This window comes from Cloeon dipterum, chromosome 2 (assembly GCF_949628265.1).
Source record: "Cloeon dipterum chromosome 2, ieCloDipt1.1, whole genome shotgun sequence".
Lineage (NCBI taxonomy): Eukaryota > Metazoa > Arthropoda > Insecta > Ephemeroptera > Baetidae > Cloeon > Cloeon dipterum.
Window position 1 is genome coordinate 15250662 of NC_088787.1, and position 20022 is coordinate 15270683.

The 20022-nt window shown below is 40.0% G+C and overlaps 2 long non-coding RNA genes across 5 annotated transcripts in view; one reads left to right on the top strand and one right to left on the bottom strand.

Annotated features, from left to right (window-relative positions):
• Window positions 1–20022, top strand: part of LOC135937056 (uncharacterized) — a 201504-nt gene that overhangs the window by 16046 nt on the left and 165436 nt on the right. Inside the window, exon 2 of the long non-coding RNA XR_010574429.1 lies at window positions 10736–10860. This is a non-coding gene — a long non-coding RNA (uncharacterized LOC135937056). The remainder of the gene's footprint in view (window positions 1–10735; window positions 10861–20022) is intronic.
• Window positions 4385–19794, bottom strand: LOC135937057 (uncharacterized). 4 transcript variants are annotated; one of them, XR_010574430.1, is made up of 3 exons: window positions 19467–19794; window positions 5250–5344; window positions 4385–4736 (listed from the first exon to the last, which is right to left on the bottom strand). It is a non-coding gene; the product is annotated as an uncharacterized LOC135937057 (long non-coding RNA). The 4 variants fall into 4 exon arrangements; XR_010574433.1 differs by lacking the exon at window positions 19467–19794 and adding an exon at window positions 8539–8722; XR_010574431.1 differs by lacking the exon at window positions 19467–19794 and adding an exon at window positions 8280–8529.

The window sequence follows — 20022 nt, forward strand, 5'->3', positions numbered from 1 at the left end:
ATGAGCCGCGACCAAACAAATAAATTAGCTAACTGACAGAGAACAATTAACTTCCTTGTTTTATCGCTTGCGAGGTCGTTTCGACTCGAAAGAGTCACGCCAAGACCGTTGGTCCATCTGTGTAATTTTAAGGATGGAGAGATAAAAATTGAAATGGCTTTGTCAAAAAATTTTTAATTGAACATCTATTTGACAATCAGTTGCTAACGATGCCCTGGTGTTATTTTAATTTATCTTGAGGTTTGATGGTCTCTGAAAGAAATATAATTTTTATATTAAAGATGTACGTATGTGAGATTTATGCAATTTCTTGGGAAGTATGCAACTATCTGGATCAACATGCATAGCGGGTTTGCCTACCCATTAAGGATAAATACATAGTAACTGCTCCGCAATTTTTAAAATTGAATCTTATTCTATAATTATGTATCCTTGGAGTAACAAATTTTACCAGTTGAGGAACACTTTAAGTAAATTGATCTGTTTGCAATTTCGCGAAAACCACTCATTTGAATCACCCATTTAGATAATGCGTAATGAGATCAGTAGCTAATGCTTCTTAGCTTTTCAATCAGACGTAAAGTGGGGCATAAAAATAATTGCTCTCTGCAATTCATTCTGGTTTATCGGATAATTTATCGGATCAACTGCATATATAAAAATGGCCGCACCATTTAATAATGTGAAATGTCAGGTGTTACTCATAAATAATTAACTTAAGTGAAAATTCATTTTAACGCGTGCTGCATTCCATTCTGTTGAAATGATTTCCAAGAAGAGGAAAGCTGTATGTGAAACTAATTCAACTTTAGAGACCGCTTTTTATTTTTATCTCTCTTGACTCTTTTTAACAGAGAAAAAAAATATTCTTCCGTCACTCAGGAAAAAACACTCATTCTACCAAAGGAGTGTTTTCAACCATATTATTTTCTTTGGCTCCATCCGCTGCTCCCAAACAAAAATATCAGTTCCTAGAAAAGAATGAAGTTTTTGTTGTAGAAGCGTGCATTGTGTCAGACTCAAGGCAAGCGGAGAGGCCAGATAAATTGATTCTCTTCATTTTATGGAAGGTCCTGTGCTTTGCTCGTTCATGAAAAAATTTGGCTTAAAATTTGTCGTTGGATATCAAGACAATTATCGCTTAAAAGTCACATTTTTACTACCGGTAATGACATAATTACGCCTCTCCTCTTTCATTCCAAAATGCAGTCATCGTTTCACCTGGCACGGGTAGCATGACTTGTGTGGCCGTTAATTTTACTTGCTAAGTACTCAATTAAAAAAGCACACTTGAGCAATCGTAAATTACATGCGTTATCTGCTGCATCGTCATACTGACTGACATTTTTTTACGCAAGCTAATATGAAGTCGCAAATAATTATTAGCGATTATTAGTAATTTTTCTTATTATTCAATTGAATTTTAATGCTGCAGCAAAATAATAGTTTAAATTAATTAAGAGTCTTATTAGATTGAAAGAAAATTTTATCTAATCACGATTTTTTATCTGCACTTGAGTATTTAACTCGCTTAATGTATCCGTTAATCAAGTTCTGCTGTTTCCGAGCACGAAGAGGGGTGAAAAAAATGCGACGATATATATGCTTGCCCGCCTTAATGGCGATATTAACGAGACTCTCTGGGTCAAAAGTTGTGATTCAACGATACCAAGCCCATTAAAAACTTTTCTTCTAGCGATAAGATATGGCCGCCGGCGAAGGTTCACAGTCTGCTGCCCCCACATGGGAACACGTCACACATTTATATAAACAATTACGCCGCGCGCGAGTTTATTTATGTACTCGTGCAGTAGCAGCGGCAGTAAATAGGTGTGGAGGGGACGTTAATTAATGCAATTCATCACTTGGAGCAGCTTAATTTGCGATTCGCACCTCGTTCAAATAGCAGACGTGCACATTTGCATCGCGCAGCAGTATAACCCGTCCCAGATAATGGGAATCGCAGAAGAAAATTAAATAAAATTATAATTTGAAATAATCATCGGCCATTTCGCTGGGGAGGACGCTTGTTTTTCCCGGTTTTACGGCTTCATTCTCCGTTTTTATTGTCTACAGCGAGTGTATAAAGCAATTAATTTTAATTCACCTGTCTTTAATTTTCTCCTTCGCCGTATGTTTTCTTGTTTATTTACGGAAAGAGGGATATCACGAGGGTTGAGAATTTTAAACGGTTCCTTTAATGGTATTATGAAGCAATAATTTGCTTTGGTGTTGCTAAAATCTTCTTCCAAGATCGTGCGATAGTGCTATTATGCCATATTAGAAAACTTATATAATTTTTTAATTATTTAAAATATCTTGTTTTAAAATGACTTAATTCGCAAATTTACCTGTGCCAAATCCACTGCTTCAAAGAGACTCCTAATGTAAGGTGTGAGGTGTTTATTTTTTTGTTGCTTGGAAATAATATGTCAATTATAGATAGTCCACTGTGGGAGAAAATTTTATTTTATATATTCCATTTTAGGTCAAGGTTTCTTGTAGGCTTTCTATTTTATTTTAGATGTATTAATGTTCAGAATGAAAAACTTTGCTAGAAGTAACTTTGCTTAAGCAAAATTTAAAAGTTTCTTCTGGAAAATTATTGAATTATCGATTTTGTAGGTGAACAATTTTCAATTTTGAATAAAATGTAATTTATCTAACATACCTTAATGGGCATAAGAACTGGAGAAATGAATATTATGTTAAAGTCTTTCTAAATTCCAGTGAGCTTTTTCAAAACTCTGCATGGTTTAAACCATTTTTTATAATTCTAAAAGCACTGTTATTAATAGATATTTTATTTTGATTTCGCGTATAATATTTTACTTATTAAAACAAAAAGAGATTAAAATTTTGTACCCTTGCATTACCAGGCTGACTGCACAGCAAATAATTTTATCAGAGACAAAAACACGCTCTGATCGATCCGCTTTCTCTCTCTCGCTGCCGCCGTTGCCGCTGCCGCAATTCAAAGACTTGATCGTGAGGTGGCACCACACACAAGAAGACCGCTCGAATCGTATTATCGAGCTCGAGGAGCAGCTCCTTTTTGCCTTTGCTGGTCGAAAATAATAATGACTTACCTGCTGCCAACGGATCCAAACAACGAGCGGCCAGCCTGGCTTTCTGAAGCGTTTGCCAGCTCAGCAGTTTTATATTCTGCGTCGGCATATGCTGAGAAAATGTCTCTTTCACGGGGACCAGACACGCGGGCATGCATATGCTTTTGGGAAATAAAAAGTTCCCAATGCTCTTAGATAGGAGCAGACGCGAGTAATATTATTCCAGTTTGATTTAAATTGATAAGTCTATGAAAAAATTATAACTTGACAAATTAAAGGGAAAAGGCACTCTAGAATAGATCAGTCAATGATGCACGATGAATAAATTTGAATCAATGATTAAAAATATATCTTATTTTAAAGCATAGTCGATTTTTTTTAATAACAATTTCTAATATTATTTATTTCTGGGTTTGATTGGTGCGTAAGATTTTATTGCTAAATTTTCCTCCGTTCATCAGGTAGCTTTCTTATTGAAACATTAAAATGAACCAAAAATTAAATTTCTATTACGCAGTTTGATTCGAAGTAAACTTTCAATTTTTGGTCATGGTTGACAAGCTTTTATGTTACGTAATGTGTGAACAAGACGCATTAAACAAGCTAACTTAATTTAAAACTTAATATGAGTAAAACATGCGGAATAAGAAGTTTATGGTAAGTAATGAGCGTTATTAAGGCAAAGCAACTCTTCCCTGTCGCGGTCACCAAAAAAAAATTCCGATTATAATTCTCGTCACACAAACGATCAAGAGAGGCCACTGCGATTCAAATCTTGAAGAATAATGCCGGCCAAATTTCCTTTCCTTTTTGCGCGCACCTTTAATTCATTACGTCTGTCTTGCAAAGCAGTACAGCGCAGGGGAGAGCTATCTTCGTGACGTAAAAAAACTTGCTGAAAGCAGCACCATGAAGCATCGTTTATATTTCTCCTCCTGCGCGAATTCATGCGTAGCACACCGAGCAGTGCGCCTGAAATTCAGAGGTAATTTGTGGATTAAACTGCGAGAAAAGAGCAAGCGAGCTTATATATTTTTTATTCCATTTTTTATTCGCCATGCATGTCTTGCATGTTGGCCACAATTTTGAATTTATCCCTCTGCTCGTGTGGCTCACCTTACCTTAGTGGCTGCAGGCACGACACCAATACATTCGCTACGCTTTGCCAGAGCAGGGAAAGAGAGCTAGGGAAAAATTGCCGCCGCCAGTGCTGCTGCTGCTGCTGCTAAGCATCAAATATTCATTTTTCTCTTCATGCCGCGCGTGGCCGGTCCTGCGAAATTCGAGCCAAAATTTTCGACCAGTCAATAAAACAGTCAAGTTTGATCAATTTATTGGCCAAATCGGTTACATCGACAATTTTCCACATATGAGTAAAAATTATTCACCGCTCGAGTGAATTTATATACACACACAGACGATGCTTATTTTGGAATGTCGTGAGGAATATTAATTTATTCGACTGCTGGCTGGCCCGGCCGGATTTGCATCGAAATGTTCGTGTTGGCCAGCGAATAAATGGACCTGCTTTCGGTGTTCTTGCCACACCAGTTTGCGAGTTGCACCGCGGAGGCGGGTCCCTCTTGCCTCTTCTCTCTCCAAGGCGACCAAAACAAGGCTCCAGAGATGGATAATACTGTTCCACTTAAGCATCCACGGCTGCTCCTTCTGAAAGTGTGATACGATGTTAACTTAATGCTGGGGAAATGCTTCATCCTTAAATATATTACTCGTCATTTCTCTCATTTGTGGTTCCAAAGTAGAATTTTATAAAAAAAATAGTAATAATAAGCGAGGCGGAATTTTCTTCCAATTGGGACCATCGCTTTTTTAATTATGGAACTATAATTCATTTATGACATAATCTCAAACCAATGCGGTGATACAAGCAAAAAGTATCATTGTACAAAATTTACGATTTAATAATTCAATGTTAAACGTTCATTTTTTTTAGCTCGCATGTGTTTTTCATATATACTAATCCTTGAGTTGAATGTGAACGCAATATTTCAAAAAACCCTGCACGCAATTCGGCATTGAGTTTGGAACTTTCGTCATTGCCGCTCAGCCATATGTTGATGGTTAATCAGTCCGCAGTTTTGCCAATTAATTGACTCTCACCACAAATCACGCAGAATATGTACCAGGTTTCCTTCGTGCCGGACAAAACGAAACAAATACCTGCTAAAGGGAATCTTGGATGGGCATCACAACTGCATTCCAAGCCGAGGGCCTGACGCCGCGAATCAATTTTTCAGCCCGATTGTGCGCCAAGTCTGAAAGCAGCCAAAAGGAAAAGGTATAGGCAAGATGGCAAAGATAGATGGCAAGGTATTGGTAAAGCGATCAAACTGCCGAGAGAAATCCCCAGAGGCGAGCACAGAGAAATCCAATTTCTCGTTTTATATACCTCGGCTGTTTCTGCGTTGCGAAATCTTTGGAAAACCGAAACAGGGAGCTCATTTCATATTCATGCAGCGGCGCATTTTGTGCTGCTGCTGTTTTTCTCCGCGTCGGTTGTGTGTGTGTTCTTTTTTCTCATTTAGAGTTTCCCATTTTGCTCTGTGAGCAGAGAAGAAAAGTATATATAAAAGAACGCAGCGGCTGCCGAGTAAGAAAGAGAAGTCTTTTTGAAAGATAAAGTTTGATAACCTAGCTCCCTCGCCACCGCCGCCGCCGCCACCGCCTCTGCTGCCGAGCAACCCGCCGGGGTGAAATGTAAAAAAGCAGCTGCTGGGATGAGAGCTAGGTAAAAGGTGATTTGTACCCGGAGAGCATACCTGCCGCACTGAGACGCAAACATATGAGACGAGCATATCAAGCAGAGTGCACGCGAAAATTAGATTGCAGCTGTAAAGAGGGAGATCTTTTCATCCATCCGAGTTGGCGAGCTGCATATCAGTCAGTGGAAAAGTCAATTTCATTTCGCGAGACGCCGAAGAGTAATATTTGCAAAGCGGCAGGCCTTGGAATATTATCGTTATTAATGCGGCTCCAGCTGCCGCTTCGAACGCGCAATCCAAAGATATTGAATAACTTGCGTAACAATGCCTTCCTGCGGGCTGAGTTTTGATTGTTTCGCTGATTGCCTGGCAGGGGGAGTGCTGGAAAAGTTTGCGTCCTACATAGAGAAAATCTCTTCCGACTGAATGCGCTTGGAAAGATGCCTGAATAATTTGCATAATGGAGCACCAGTCCATCGTTCTTTGTGTGTGTATATATACGCGCACGCATTTGGTTTTCTCGAGAAAATGGCTAATTATCCGCTCTGTACCAACAGCGGTTCGGGAATTTCTTGTTTTTGCCTTTCTCAGAGCCGAGAGTCACAATTTCATGAATATTTACGAAGACGCAAGTTGAGCCGGGTAGAGTTAAAGCGAGCCCACTATTCACCGCAAAAAGCGGAGAGCGAAGACGTTTACAAAGTGTTGATTGTCGAGAAATTCCGCGGCCCGCGTCAAATTGGCTGAAAGTCGAAAATCCTCATTAAAATTCCTACACGCTTAACAATTAAAGAGCCAGGAATAAACCAGCACCACTAATAGCACCCTGCGAAGTTTTATTCTGAGAAGTACATATAGTCGATATTAATTGCAAAGGGTCTACTTGGTTCTTGTTGGCTTGAATTTCATTTCAATCTATGCGTATTAGCATTTTGTGGCGGAAAAATTTTCTGTCTCGTAAATACGCTCACTGGGAGATTCTTAAAAATGGCGGTTTCGTGCTAGCGAGCCATTTCCACTGGTCCCCTTGTTTCAATTTGCGGATGAGCATCTCTAGTATATTATTTTTGCACTGGCGTGGGTCATTTAGCCTGCGGGACGACTGTATCGAACCGAAGGGGTGCGGGGGCGGCGGCGGCGGCAGCATGAGCCAGCTCTTTCCTGCTTCTTATTTTCCTTTTCCGTGATCCCTCTCGCTCGAAGCGCGCGTGTTTTGCTGCCGCTGTGTGTGTGTGTTGTTTGCTGCATGTTTAGTTGGCGTATTGGGAGTCGCTTGAGTGCCACGGAAAAGTCATCTGGAAGCGAGATCACGAAAGCGAGTAATATCCTCGTTGGCATCTTGCTTCGGATCATGTAAAATGACAGCTACAAAAATTGGATTGTTCGCCAACGGCAGCAGAAGGCACACGAGAGAGAATAGCGGCGAATCGCAGGCGCTGCCAGGGCAAATTTATAAATATAAAAGCAACAAACACGCACACCAGCATGCACATGAATATATACACCCAGCGGAGAAAATGCATTTTCTAGTGATATGAAAAATATGCTGCGAGCGAGATAAAATTTTCGTCGACTTTGTTTTGCACACGTTCAACGTAGGCATTTGCATTTTGTGCCCTCATATATAAAGGTCAGTAAATCCACCAAAAGGATTCACGAAGTTTATAAAGCACACATTCCTAACTTCAAAGGCAGGCAATTAGATCATTTAGTTTATGTGCCGGGCGATTCAAGCTTTGGTTTCCAAAATATTTGTCTCGCTTTAACATCTGGCGACATGTCAACCTCAAATTAGCATAAGAATCCAGCTTGAATTTCCTCTCGATCGTGCTCCAATCAAATAAAATGTACAACATTTCTAAAATATATTCCAAATATATCGGTTGAATGAAATTTTCGTCTTGTCATCCTTTCGATTTTCTAAAAATATATATCGAGCCATAATTTTGCCCGGGATTTGTCGTCCAGCGCGTGATACGCAGCGATATTTGATTCCCCGGCCATCATAAAGGGGTTATTGTGCGGGCCGGATTGCCCGGCACAGAGGCAATAGCGGCCGCCGAGATGTGGCCGCGGATTAGCCGGCAAATGGCCGGCCGTGTTATTGCCGCGCGCGTATGAGAAAAGAAAAAATGAAACATAACCTCCGAATCGACGCCACAAGGTGACAATGAGAAAAGTGTAATCAAACACGGGGATAAACTCGTGTGAACGATGGTGATGAAATTGAGACCAGCGACGCAATTTTGACCCTGCAAAGAAATAAATCGCAACAGTCGTACACACATAGGCGACGAAATTGAGGATTATTTTTACTGCCGAGCAAAGGAGTAAAATTTTAAATGTTGCGTTAGAACTGATTGGAAAAAGTTTGCCACCAGATCAGAGAAGATTTTCCTTATACGGACAAAGATCTCAATGTTGTGTTCAGCGTGCCAACATTTCACCTCGGCGGAATCAGATGAAAAGAAAATAAGGAAAATAATACCATATATAGACTCTCGGGATCAAATAAATGAAGGAAAGCTCCCCTACGCTCCCAATGAGGAGCTTTTATAGACATCTTTGGCCAAAATGTTTGCTCCAGCGGCGGAAAAGGGGTGAAGCGTCTTAGCCCTGCACGCAGATGAAAGTAAGTGGCTTCTAGAATTTTATCAGGCAGAGTCAAAAGGTGGAATCTGGCGGAAAAGTGTTGTAATTGCTGCGCCACTCTCGAGCCGCTTGGCTTTCTCGGTGCCGGCACTTACCGCAATGATAACAACTCGTAATGGCTGCGGAACACAGCGGATAATATGGTTATATAGGGTGACGTCAGCTGGCCGTGGCACAGGCGCCGACCGATCCACCCGACCCCTCCACCCCGCCGGATTAAGGGCGGACCACACCCTGTCACTATCGAGGCAGACGAGCGCTCGACTCGCGTGTGCTTCGCCTCACTCAACACTTTTGCGCTGGCTTTGAAACAAAATGCACACACATATACGCCGCGCTGCTCCCGCCGGCGAGGTTTGTTTGCAGCGCGAACTTTGGTGAAAAGCTCGTTTTAAATAAACCTTCACTGCTCCTCCAATGTCGGTAACCGATTTTAACATGCTTTTGAAAACCGTAAAAGTAAAGAGGTTCCGAAGAAAAAATTTTATTGGCAGACTTATTAGGATAAGATTGATTAATAAATTTTGTGTTATATATTAACTTAAAAGGCTAAAGTAAAATCTAAGTTTCATTTTCAAGTTAATATTTTAATTTATGTTGAAACGGTTGAAACTAATTTAATATTTGAGCTTTCGATTGTATTCGATTTTACCAACTCTTTTCGTTGAGCGGCAGTCGCTTGAAGTTTTATCGCTGGTACGTTTATTTGCCTCGCATCTTTGCCCACGGCAGTATCTGGGGAACGGATACTTTTAAATCAACATTCCGAACAACAGTTTTCCAAACTGCCTCTTTGTTTGAACTCAGTAAAGGTAGGCTACGCGTGTTCAATTAGACTTTGAAGCTTACAAATATAGATGCTGGCTCAGCTTAATTGGCGTCTTATACGGCAAGTAAGAAATAATTTTCCCTGCCTAGAAACAGTCCCTCCCTTGCACGTATAAATTTAAATTTGAATATCAGAGACCATATCTAAAGAGGAAGAGCGGACTTACTCTTTTATATAATACTTTGTACAATTTTAATATGAGATATGCGAGACAGGCTCGAGTGCAAAATAAAATAAAACAAGCCCCGGCACTTCTGTAGAGAGTTACATTCCTTCTCCCTGCTTGTAAAGTTTTCCTGCAAGAATATTCCGACTGACTGGCTGGGCTGGAATGAGAGAGGAGACGTAGAAAACTTTTAAGATAAAAGAAAATTGAAACATGTATATCCCTCTCAGCAGCGGGGCCCGCAGATTAAAATGTTTAATATTTCAAAGGGCTCAAAAAAAGCCAACTTCTGCGGGTGCGTCTCGTTTTTCTTCTACCTTTTGTCTCCACGCCGACTTTTTCGAGCAAAGTACATAGAGAGTGCTTCCAAACTGAACAAAAGCTGTGAGAACGCATACAAACGCCGCTGATATAATATTCCTCTTGAATATCAAATTGCGTTCTTGTCGCGCTGCGTTATTATTTCAGCTTGACATTTAATGAAAATGAAAGTGCACTGCGCTTATTGACTGCATTTAAATGAGTCGATTAACTTTTAAACAACCCCCTGCTTCTTTTCAGACTTGAGTGGCTTTGAGCTGTGCTTCATTCTCTGAAAAGGCCATTCTGTATTTAAGTGGAGAGTTTGTATTCATAAGCCACAGCATTTTGTTACGTGCGTTCATGTTTTCTTCAAATATAGCAATCGAAAATGCGATTGTTCCAAGTAAGAGTAGGCGCCTCTTTTCACTTAGCGTTGCTAAGCCAACCAAAACCTTTTCATAATGGGAGAACAAGAAAAATATAATCATAAAATATATCATTTTTGGGAATATGAAAATTAATTAATGGTAAAAATGATTTATTAATTTTTAAAATATACAATTTTTTTAAATAACCATGTATTTTTTTAGTTATTTATTCATTCTTACTATATATAAGTCATATATATAAAAATTAAAATTAAATAAAGTGTTTTTAAATTTGACCTTATATCACAAAATAATGCTTGCTAGAAACTAATTAATTAATATCTCGAATCGATTAATTATTAACAATAAAACGAATTCATTGTTATGATTATTAAATTGTGAACACAATTTAATGCTTATTAATCTGATTATTAATAATAGTGCAATTTCTTTAAGTAAAAGTGCCATATATATATATATATATATATATATATATATATATATATATATATATATATATATATATATATATATATATATAGGTTTTTACTTACTCCTAGTCAGCATCTTTTTTCTTTTCTACATTTTCGGAAAGTAATACAGCAGAGCTCCGGAATTTGTTGCAGATTGTGAGTGAGTGCAGTGCTTTTGAGGACACACAAAGGACCGTATATAATGGATTTGCGGCGTGCCGTTGTTTCGTCAAAGGGCACCGTCAGCAGTGGCCGGAGACGAGTGGGACTCGTTAGTGGTGAGTACCCCAGATGGGACAGAGAGCTGCGGCTTATTTTCTCGTTCTTTCTTCGCTCTGCTCTAATTTTCCGGGCCATTTGGGCGGAGGGTCTGCACGGAGGGCAGGCAAGCAAGACAGATGCAGCCCAGCGTGCGGCGCGTTTTGTCAGCCGGGGCCGTTCAATCAAAGCAGCCCTGGTGCCCATTCGGTGCCCCATGGTGGCTGCCTCTTAGTTAATTAGATGACTACCGGCGCTTTCGCGCAGCGGAACACGTGGCTTTCTTTATTTATCGAGCCGCCGGCTGCGTGCCCTTTGATGACCAAAAACCCAGCCGCGCAGAGCAAACGGTCCCCGGCCTGCTCACACGCAGCATCCTCTTGTTTTTCGTCGTCGCCGCTTTCGTTAATTGATGGGACGCGGGTCCTCTTAAACTACTTAAAACTCGCGAGCAAGCCATTGGGAAAATTTGTGGTGCGGCCTGCTTAATTGCCACTTAATGGAGGCGCACATTTGGTACACCGACAGATTTTTACCAGCGGGAGCAGACCCTGCTTTCAAGCGTGAATTATCCAAGTGTCAGCTCTTGATGTTTATTTATTTTGCTCTTATTTTTTCTTAGACGGGATGTGAATAAATGCTGCGAATATAAATTAGTCAAAAGTGGCTTTTGCTAAAAGCAGCCGTGGATTTTCGCAAAAAAGAAGATTACTTTTTTGCTCTAATATATAATGACGGCATTTTCCTTCATATAATCATACTTAAATGTTGTTGCTCTGCTGATCCGCAATAAAAAATCACTTTGAATCTAAATGTAAAAAATAACGAGATTGAAACAAAAACTTGTTCTGTAATTAAATATTTTCAATAATCTGTAAATTTCTTTTCTGGTTTGATTTTAAATTGTTAAAGCAGTTACAATTAAAACAATTTATGGTCAACAATTTTTCACATCCTTTTTCATTTACTTGCAGCAGTTAAAAATTTATGTATTTTATTGAATTTATGTCGACGTGAACTGTCTTGAGAATCCTGTTTTGAGGAGAGAAAAAGATGTACGGACTAATGAAGCGGATTTTTCTCTCGTTTCGTCACCGTGGACCCATTTTGAAGAGTTCCATTTACCTTGCTCGAGCGTTATTAAAGAGTTTCGGTGCCGCCATTTGAATATTTTTCTCAAGTAAATTTGCCCGCTATTGACAAAAAACTTTTCCGCCTGTAATTAAGTTTACAATGCGAATGTCCAAGTTTATGGCTCAATCTACCAAGCTAGAAAATATTTTTAGGAGATCGTTGAACTTATATATTATGCCTCTAGTGTTAACTGTTGGGGCAGAACGGGTGCTTGTCGTCAATTTGTATGCCATCCAGCTCAATGAATAATTTTCTAGGCGAAAAATAAAGTATCTGCGATGGGACAAACAAAACGTGCGCACCAATAAATAATTCTGCGCCCATCGTGTTTGCTGTTTGGCAGGAAAACCAAACAAAGTGTAGACATTCTTGAATAATTGAAACCCGTGGCTGGCATGATATTTTTTCAATCAGCTCTCCAGGGACAGCGTCCAAAATCATCCTGCGCACCGAGGAGCCGGCGTGCGCAGCGTGCTTTTAACAGGAATATATAGACAGGCCGGAGATAGCAGGGGAATATTTATTGGAATTTATATTTATTATTGTGAAAGATGCTGACTGGCTGGCCGGCACAAATAGAGCTGGCCCGTGAGTGCGTTCAGTCTCCTGTGGGTGCCATCACATATCCGACTCAGCTCCCCGGAGATATTCTTGAAGCATTTTCTCTACCTTGGAGCTCGGCGCGCGCGGTGGTGGCTGTATTACGCCTGGCTTTACTTTTGTTGTAATACAAGAAGGAGGAGGAGAAGAAGAAGAAGAAGAAAAATAAAGGAAGAAAAATTGAGGAATAAAAAGGCCGGAGGAGGCAGAGTCCATTTGTAAGAAGGGTTCACGGTGCATGATATAAAAAATAAATAAATGTGTGTGTATGTGTGTGTAGCCTAAGCAGTGGGCCCCATAACATGTTCCGAGCACGAGTCTCGGTTATGTCAGGATTACCCGGGCCGGGCCTCATTACGGACCAAAACTTGCCTCTCTCTCGCTCGCTCTGTTTTTATCTCCAATAATATTTCAAAGCGTGATCTGCCTGCTCATTCGTCTTTTGTGGCTGGGCAAATAAAACCGGCAGCCCGCTTGCAAAAATTCCGCCCAACCATTTTGAGAGTAGGACTTTTTCGAAGCCGCTTTTTGTTTCATTCAAACGTTTCGTGTAATGTGCCTGGCAGCGGTGCATATTTCTCAAGCTGACTGTCTGCTGTTCATGAAGTCAAACTCCCCGCTTTTTCATCTACCCAGCATGACCTTATTGACTCGAATTTAGCTTGGTGGCAGGGCGGGCGTGCAATCATGCAAGGATGAAGGTGTTTTTGGACCATTTGAATGCCGCAAAAGCTATGTAATTATTCACCAGTTCAAACTATTAGTGTTTCAATCAAAAACCTGCTGAGATTGGGCAAGAAGATAATCCCTTCTTTTATTTAATTTATATATGATTACTTTTGTATGAAATATTTTAGCACAAATAGTGTTAAGGGGGCTGTTGCTTTTTTATTTTTTAGTTGCTGATAGGCGTCACTCAAAAGGAACCATTTAAAATAGTTTATTTACAACCGCATAAACTTACCCTATAAAATTAAAGAATTTGGAGCAGGGAAAAGAGGGTGAAGGAAGAATTAATTTTGCACAATTATGATGAAAAAAATAGAATAATTCGAATTTTAAATGTAGATAATTATAAATCATTCAACGCTTACTAACAACCCCTAACCGAATGTTCATCTGCGTGAAATACGGACAGGGGACAGATCGTGATTCATCCTATTAATTGTTTCATACAAAGCAAAATATTACAGCTGCTTAGAATTGAGTTCTTGAGCATGTTTGCAAGCTCTCTATACTTCAAAATGTATTATTTCATAGCTATTAATGAATGCACGTTAATCAATCGAAAAAAATCACTTGCTGGTATATAGTTTAAATAAATATATTATTAGAAATAAAAAGATCGTGAAAATGATCAAGAAAGAAATTTGATTTCAGAAAAGATAAAAGAGTAAATGCAGATGGTTCCAACTTCACAGGGAAAATAGTGGTTTGTTTAAATATATTTAATTAATTAAATTTCGTATTAAATAATAGCGTTTGACTCACGAATCTTCAGTAAAAATAAATAACCGATCATGCAAAATTAGATAATAATACAATACATACGCAATAATTGAGTTCTAACCATTAGAATGGCAGATTTGAAATTTAAATCTGATTTAATATTGGTAAAATACAAAGTAATATATTTTTAAATTTATTATTATTTCTCCTTGATTCTGCGAGTATATTTACCGCCGGTTCCGTCTTCTCCGTGACGCAGGGAGAGTAAAGTATAATTTTAAATTCAAATAAATTCTGGGTGGGCAAAATTTTGTTAATTGCTCACGGGTATTTAGCATTTCTTCGTAATAAAGACATTCCTGCTGATTTAGCATTGACACAAAACGGTTGCCGCTTTATAATAATACAATCTCCATTTTCCAGTGAATCAAGGTATTCGCAGAAATAATAAACAATTATACTGTCCCCAAGACAGAGGAGAATTCATGAAAGCTCTCATCCTCCTATCCGCAGGCAAGAATTTTATTCTAATACAATCTTCTGTTGCTGGGTGCAAGCGAAAATTTGTAAACAAACGTGTGACGTGCGACACAGGGCATTAGAAATTCAGATTTCCGAGATATCCCAACGCGTGGATATGTTGTGTGACCAAACTAAATAATTATCACTCGGCCTGCCCCGCGATTGGTCGTCGTTCAAGAATGGGTCCCCTTTATTAAAAGTAGCAGCGCTGACTGCGAGGTCGGCGAGTACGAGAAGTTCAAGGTTTGAAAGGAAGGAGTAAACGCGGCCCAGAGGCTGACTGCCTCCAATCCTCCTCTCGACGCCATCGATCGGTCCATCGCCTGCCCCTGCAGGTTCGACCGTTCGACGAGCCGCGGCGCTAACTGACAGATAGGCAGCTCCTCTTCGCATCCTCCAAGAGTTTTGAGATTCTCTTACCAGAGGACCTGCCAATTGCTCCTCCGTCTCATTTATGAATAAGCTGCCAGCCTGCTCAGTGCTATCCGGGCAATGGCTCTCTCGTTATTTTGTGGCCTCAATTTCTAACATGACGTTATTTTTTGTTAACTTCCGTTTCACATCTTTAATTTTTCCCTTTTTAATTTGTTTTTAAATTGGACTTATTTATATTGCTTATTTTTCATATAAATTTTATTTCTTGTGATATGTATTAATTTATCTTTAAATCTGCTTTCCTCTTCAATTTTAAAGTTCAAACCGAAAATTTCTTGCCGGGACATTTCGATTTTAAATTACGTGATCTTATTTAAAGCGATTCCTTAAAATTTGTTTCGTTATTTATTCTGATTTTATTATCCCTCATTGATTAGCAAAGTGAAATGATGGTTTAATTAAAATTTAGTATCTATTCAAATCGTTAATTCATACACATTTGATGGACATTCTATGGATAACTATTATTGAATAGATCACTAAAATCATCAATCCAAACAATTTCAATAGCATATGATTTTTCTTTCAATTCAATTCAATTCAATTCTGTTTATTTCTCCATAACAAGTCAAACATTTAAAACATGATATCACAAAAAATTCTTTATTTTAATACAATAATTCAAAAGAAGCTCCTATCAATTCCGATTAGAGAAGCAAAAAATAATAATTTTTTTCGTTGGATTACGCAGAGCCAAAGGCTGTCGGGAATTAAAAATGCAAAACACGGCTGAAGGGTTGCAAAGTGCTAATATAAGCCAGCAGCGTGCGTGTTTTGCAGCACGGGCGGTAGAGGGCGCATGTAATTGGAGGTGTACATATGTATACATCGTGTTGTGTATTACGCTCCTCGCACAGACTCCGGCGTGGCAATTAGTCTCGAGTGCATAATGGCCCAAAGAGCAAACGCACGCACATTCATTATATTCGGCACTGGCAGCAGCTCAATTGCCGTAACTCTTTTACAGCCGCTAATTTTTAGCAAACAACAAACGAGGCGGCGGTAATTTGCATTTTCACTTGTGCTGAATTTGAAATGAGACGGACCGGTTTCAGCTCTTGGTTTTCAGAGTGCTTTTGCCCTCGCCAGTCTATTTCGGCTTGTTTCAAGTGCTCTCCTTTTCTCCGTCAGATAAATTTAATTTTTCATCGATTAACAAATTAAGAATACTAAAATCACTTCTTGCAAAAACTGTAAAATGAAATCCGTTATTTTTCAGATCAATAAACATAACGCATCTATGTAAAAAAATGCAATGAAGTTGAACATGTTTTACTGTAAAATTCAGCGATTTCTGTCGGTAAATTGTACGGCATTTTTAATAATCTTAAAAAATTAAGATTGCATAATTTATAAATATTTTTTTAAATTTATGTACGTATGTTCAACAAATAGCTTGTGCTGCGTGTCCCGCATTTTTATTCACTTTTGGTGAGAACTAATTGAATTAGATCCGATCCGTATTTTTGCTTCTCCCCAAATTGAATTCTGAATATTTGCTGACCAATTTTCCGCTTTTCTCAAGAGGTTTGAACTCAAAAGGGGGCATGGAAATTTATTAGCCATCTGCGAAATTCGAAGCGTTTGTCCGCAACGGTCGAGCAGAGTATTTTTGATTGCAAGCAGGAAAAAAAAGGATGGAAAGTGGGAAAGCGTTCTGCATCTTATCCCCTCTAGAGTGATTCGAGTGTAGGAAATGCGAGGCGGCACCAGCAGGGCCCGCTCGCTCATCCAGCTTAATAACAAAGACGAGTGCGAGGAGCAGGAGAAGTGTGATCAAAGTCACCTGCTACCCTGCGCGCCGTGTTATTATTCCTGCAGCCCCTCTCTCGTTTAATTCCAGCATCCACCGGCTTGATGGCTGCAAAGATTGGATGCTGCCAGCGAGCACAGAGCTGAAAGAGAGAAAGAGCCGGCGGAAGTAGAGAGACGACGACGAGCTAGAGAAGAATAAGAAATAAACGGGCGCAGCGCCGCAGTTTGTTTGATTTAACTTTTCCACTTAAGAAAGTTTGCACGGTCCGGCGGAGGGATGATTTATAAATTCAGGCGGCGCGCCTGCTGGAGAAAGCCGATTCGAGAGGCAGGAGAACGCGATTCGGAAAACTTTTTGAAATATGCATAAAATTTTACACTCGGGAAAGACTTCGTTAGACTCCATAAATCATAAGGGCGCTGCGAAATGGAAGGCAAAAAAGAGAAAGGAAAGCCAGCTTAGGACTCCTTATTCTCCATTCAAAAAACGAAACAGGGCTTATCAAATTTTATTGGAAAACTTTTATCCCGACGATTGTGTACACGAGAAATGCTCGGTGAAGTTTTGATCATTCCGGCGTCGTCTGGATATAGCATTTTGCGCTGCTGGTTGCTGCGCTGCATTGTCTGCTTGGCAGTGCAGTCACATTTGGCTGGGATATATATATTGAAAGCGGCTGCTGGGTCGCATTGTGTTTTTTGTTCCACCAGTAGCAGCACGGGCTCCTTTCTCATTACAGCTTGATGGGTCTCCGAGGGGGCATTTCAAACGTGACTTCGCACTTGTAAGATCCTCTGCTCATATTATTCCAGCAGCTCGCACACACACGCCGGCTCTTTTTGCTAATCAAGCCAAGGATGAAAACGAGAAAGAGAGAGAGAGAGAGAGAGAGAGAGAGAGAGAGAGAGAGAGAGCGTGTAGCCGCAAATTCTCTCCGAGGAGAGCAGCTCGGCACAAATGGAAAAATATACTCACTCGCGTCTGCGGCAGCAGAGGCAGACACGCAAACACCTTTTTGCTTTTTTGTATTTTTTGCGGGCGGCTGGCTGCCTATTTCAATGAGACGCCGGTAATGGAATTTGATATTGTGATCGTCCATTTGGCAGCGGCATGGCGGGAATTTGTACGAAATTGCGTCTGCCTCTCGAGATGAAAGTTTTATGAAGTGCAAACAGGAGATGCAAATTTCACGCGTGGGCTTTTCTCCCGCAAAAAGAGGAGAATAAAAACCCCTGGCAGTGGGTGAAATGGAAACACAAAAAAAAACTGGCAAGGAGAGTCTCAAGTAGATTATTATTCTGTGATACTTCAAAATCTACTCGGCTGTGTCTGGGGCGTCTATAGAGACAGGCAGACGTCGAGGGTATTGCGTTGTACATTTTTTTGCCTATTTTTATTTCAAAAAGTGCAATACAAAGATATGAATTTGAAAAATATGTATCCAATATAAAGGTAATATATCAAATTTGTTTTTAAAACGCCGTAAAACTGTATACGAGAATATTTTATAAATTGAATCGAATTGAATGGCAGCCTACGCCCTTATACTCCTTGATATTCCTTTCCCAAGGGACGAACGATGATTTTCGTTTGGCGGGACTAGCAAAATAGTGTTTGTGTTATCAGATCAAAAAGCTGTCAGTTATTCGCAGCTGCCGCAAGCAGAAAAGCGAGCGCCGAGCGATCGTGCTGTGCGAGATAAACTAAAAAGCAGAGCAGGCCTCCGCAGAGTCCATGAAATTTGTAGTCGCGTGGATGGCGGACTGAAAATGACGAAAACAAGGCACGGAAAGACAGCTGCAGGATATATTCAAAATAATATTGCATCACCCAAGGGCGGAGGCGGCAGGACGAAAATTGGAGTCTCAAATGTTCGCCTAATTTCGTCTTGCTGTTCCTTATTTGTATTTTTACGCGAGCTCTTATGTACGCTCCCAAATTAGATAAGATCACGCGCGGGAACAAAGCCTGCGCCTCATTTGAATACCTTCCAAGGGTGAATGTTCTAATTTGGCTGCCTCTGTATGAATTCATCTTTCCCCTTTTACGCACGGGCGCCATATTCGCGCGGCGCTGCCACCGCTGCAAAGTGGGAAATTCGTACGTTTCGCTTTGCCTTGGCTGCTGCCAGCCAATTCCGCCGCGCGAGCATCATTATTCTCGCCCCCTGAGTTGAAATATTTACGAAACAAAAAGCTAATACCACTCTCGCCTTACATGAATTATTCCTACTTTCTTGATTATCTACACTTTAAAATGCAAAGGGGTGAAATGAAAGGGAAAACAGAAGCAGACATTATAAGGGACGTCGTGTAATTGAAGAATTTCGGAGATAAAATAATTCAAAAAACGGAGAGGGGTTCCATAAACAGACACCCTAGCAATTAGCAAACAAGGCAAAATTTAATTATCGTGTCCAAATGTCGATCCCAAAAACTTGGTCTCCGTGTTTTGCAAGAAATTGTCCTGTATAAAACTATATTTTATTTTAAACTGGATAAATTTTCTTTTTATATTTGTTGTGAATTCTTTTAGGATGGGTCAGCAGGGCAACTTTGTCCCATATGTTGCCCCCACAACCAAAACCAGAATATTACAAAAACATTATAAAAAATAGGTTTGTTTTATACTAATGAAAATCAAACTATAAAAATATATCTCGATAGCTAACGTTGTGTAAATAATTGCAAAAATATTTTAGAATTTTTCTATTGCGTAAACCGCCCTTACCTTGAAAATAACCTTCGCAGGGAGCTGTCAAGGTGAAGTGCATTGACCTACGTCAGAAAGGTGACTGGCCAGGGTGGTTAAACTTGCGAGCCACCTGTCTGTGGAGGCGGGGGTGCCAAAGGGTTGTTAACCTGCTTTTATGGCCTGTTGGTCGTGCATACCATAACACACGCCGGTTGGCAGGCTGGCTGGCTGGCTCACTCACTTTGTATAGTAGTATGTGGCGGAGTGGCAGGCTGTAGGGATAGGTTAGTGGAGCAATAAAAACAATTTTATTGCCCTTTTTACTCTCACTTCTTTATATTCTCTCTTCCTGTATGATGATGTTGGTGGCTCGTCTCGTCATTATGACCACGCGCGCAGATTTGCCAGCATGCTCTAGGTCAAGGTTTTTAATGGCTTTTTGATTGCCCGACAAAACAATATACACTTTGAATAACAACAACATGCAACGTGACGTCGCCACGCAGTCGGCGCCAGAGGAAAAGATAAATTACGACCGCAGACGCGAGCTGCTGTCTCGTTCTGTCACTTTTATTGCACTCTTCATTATGAG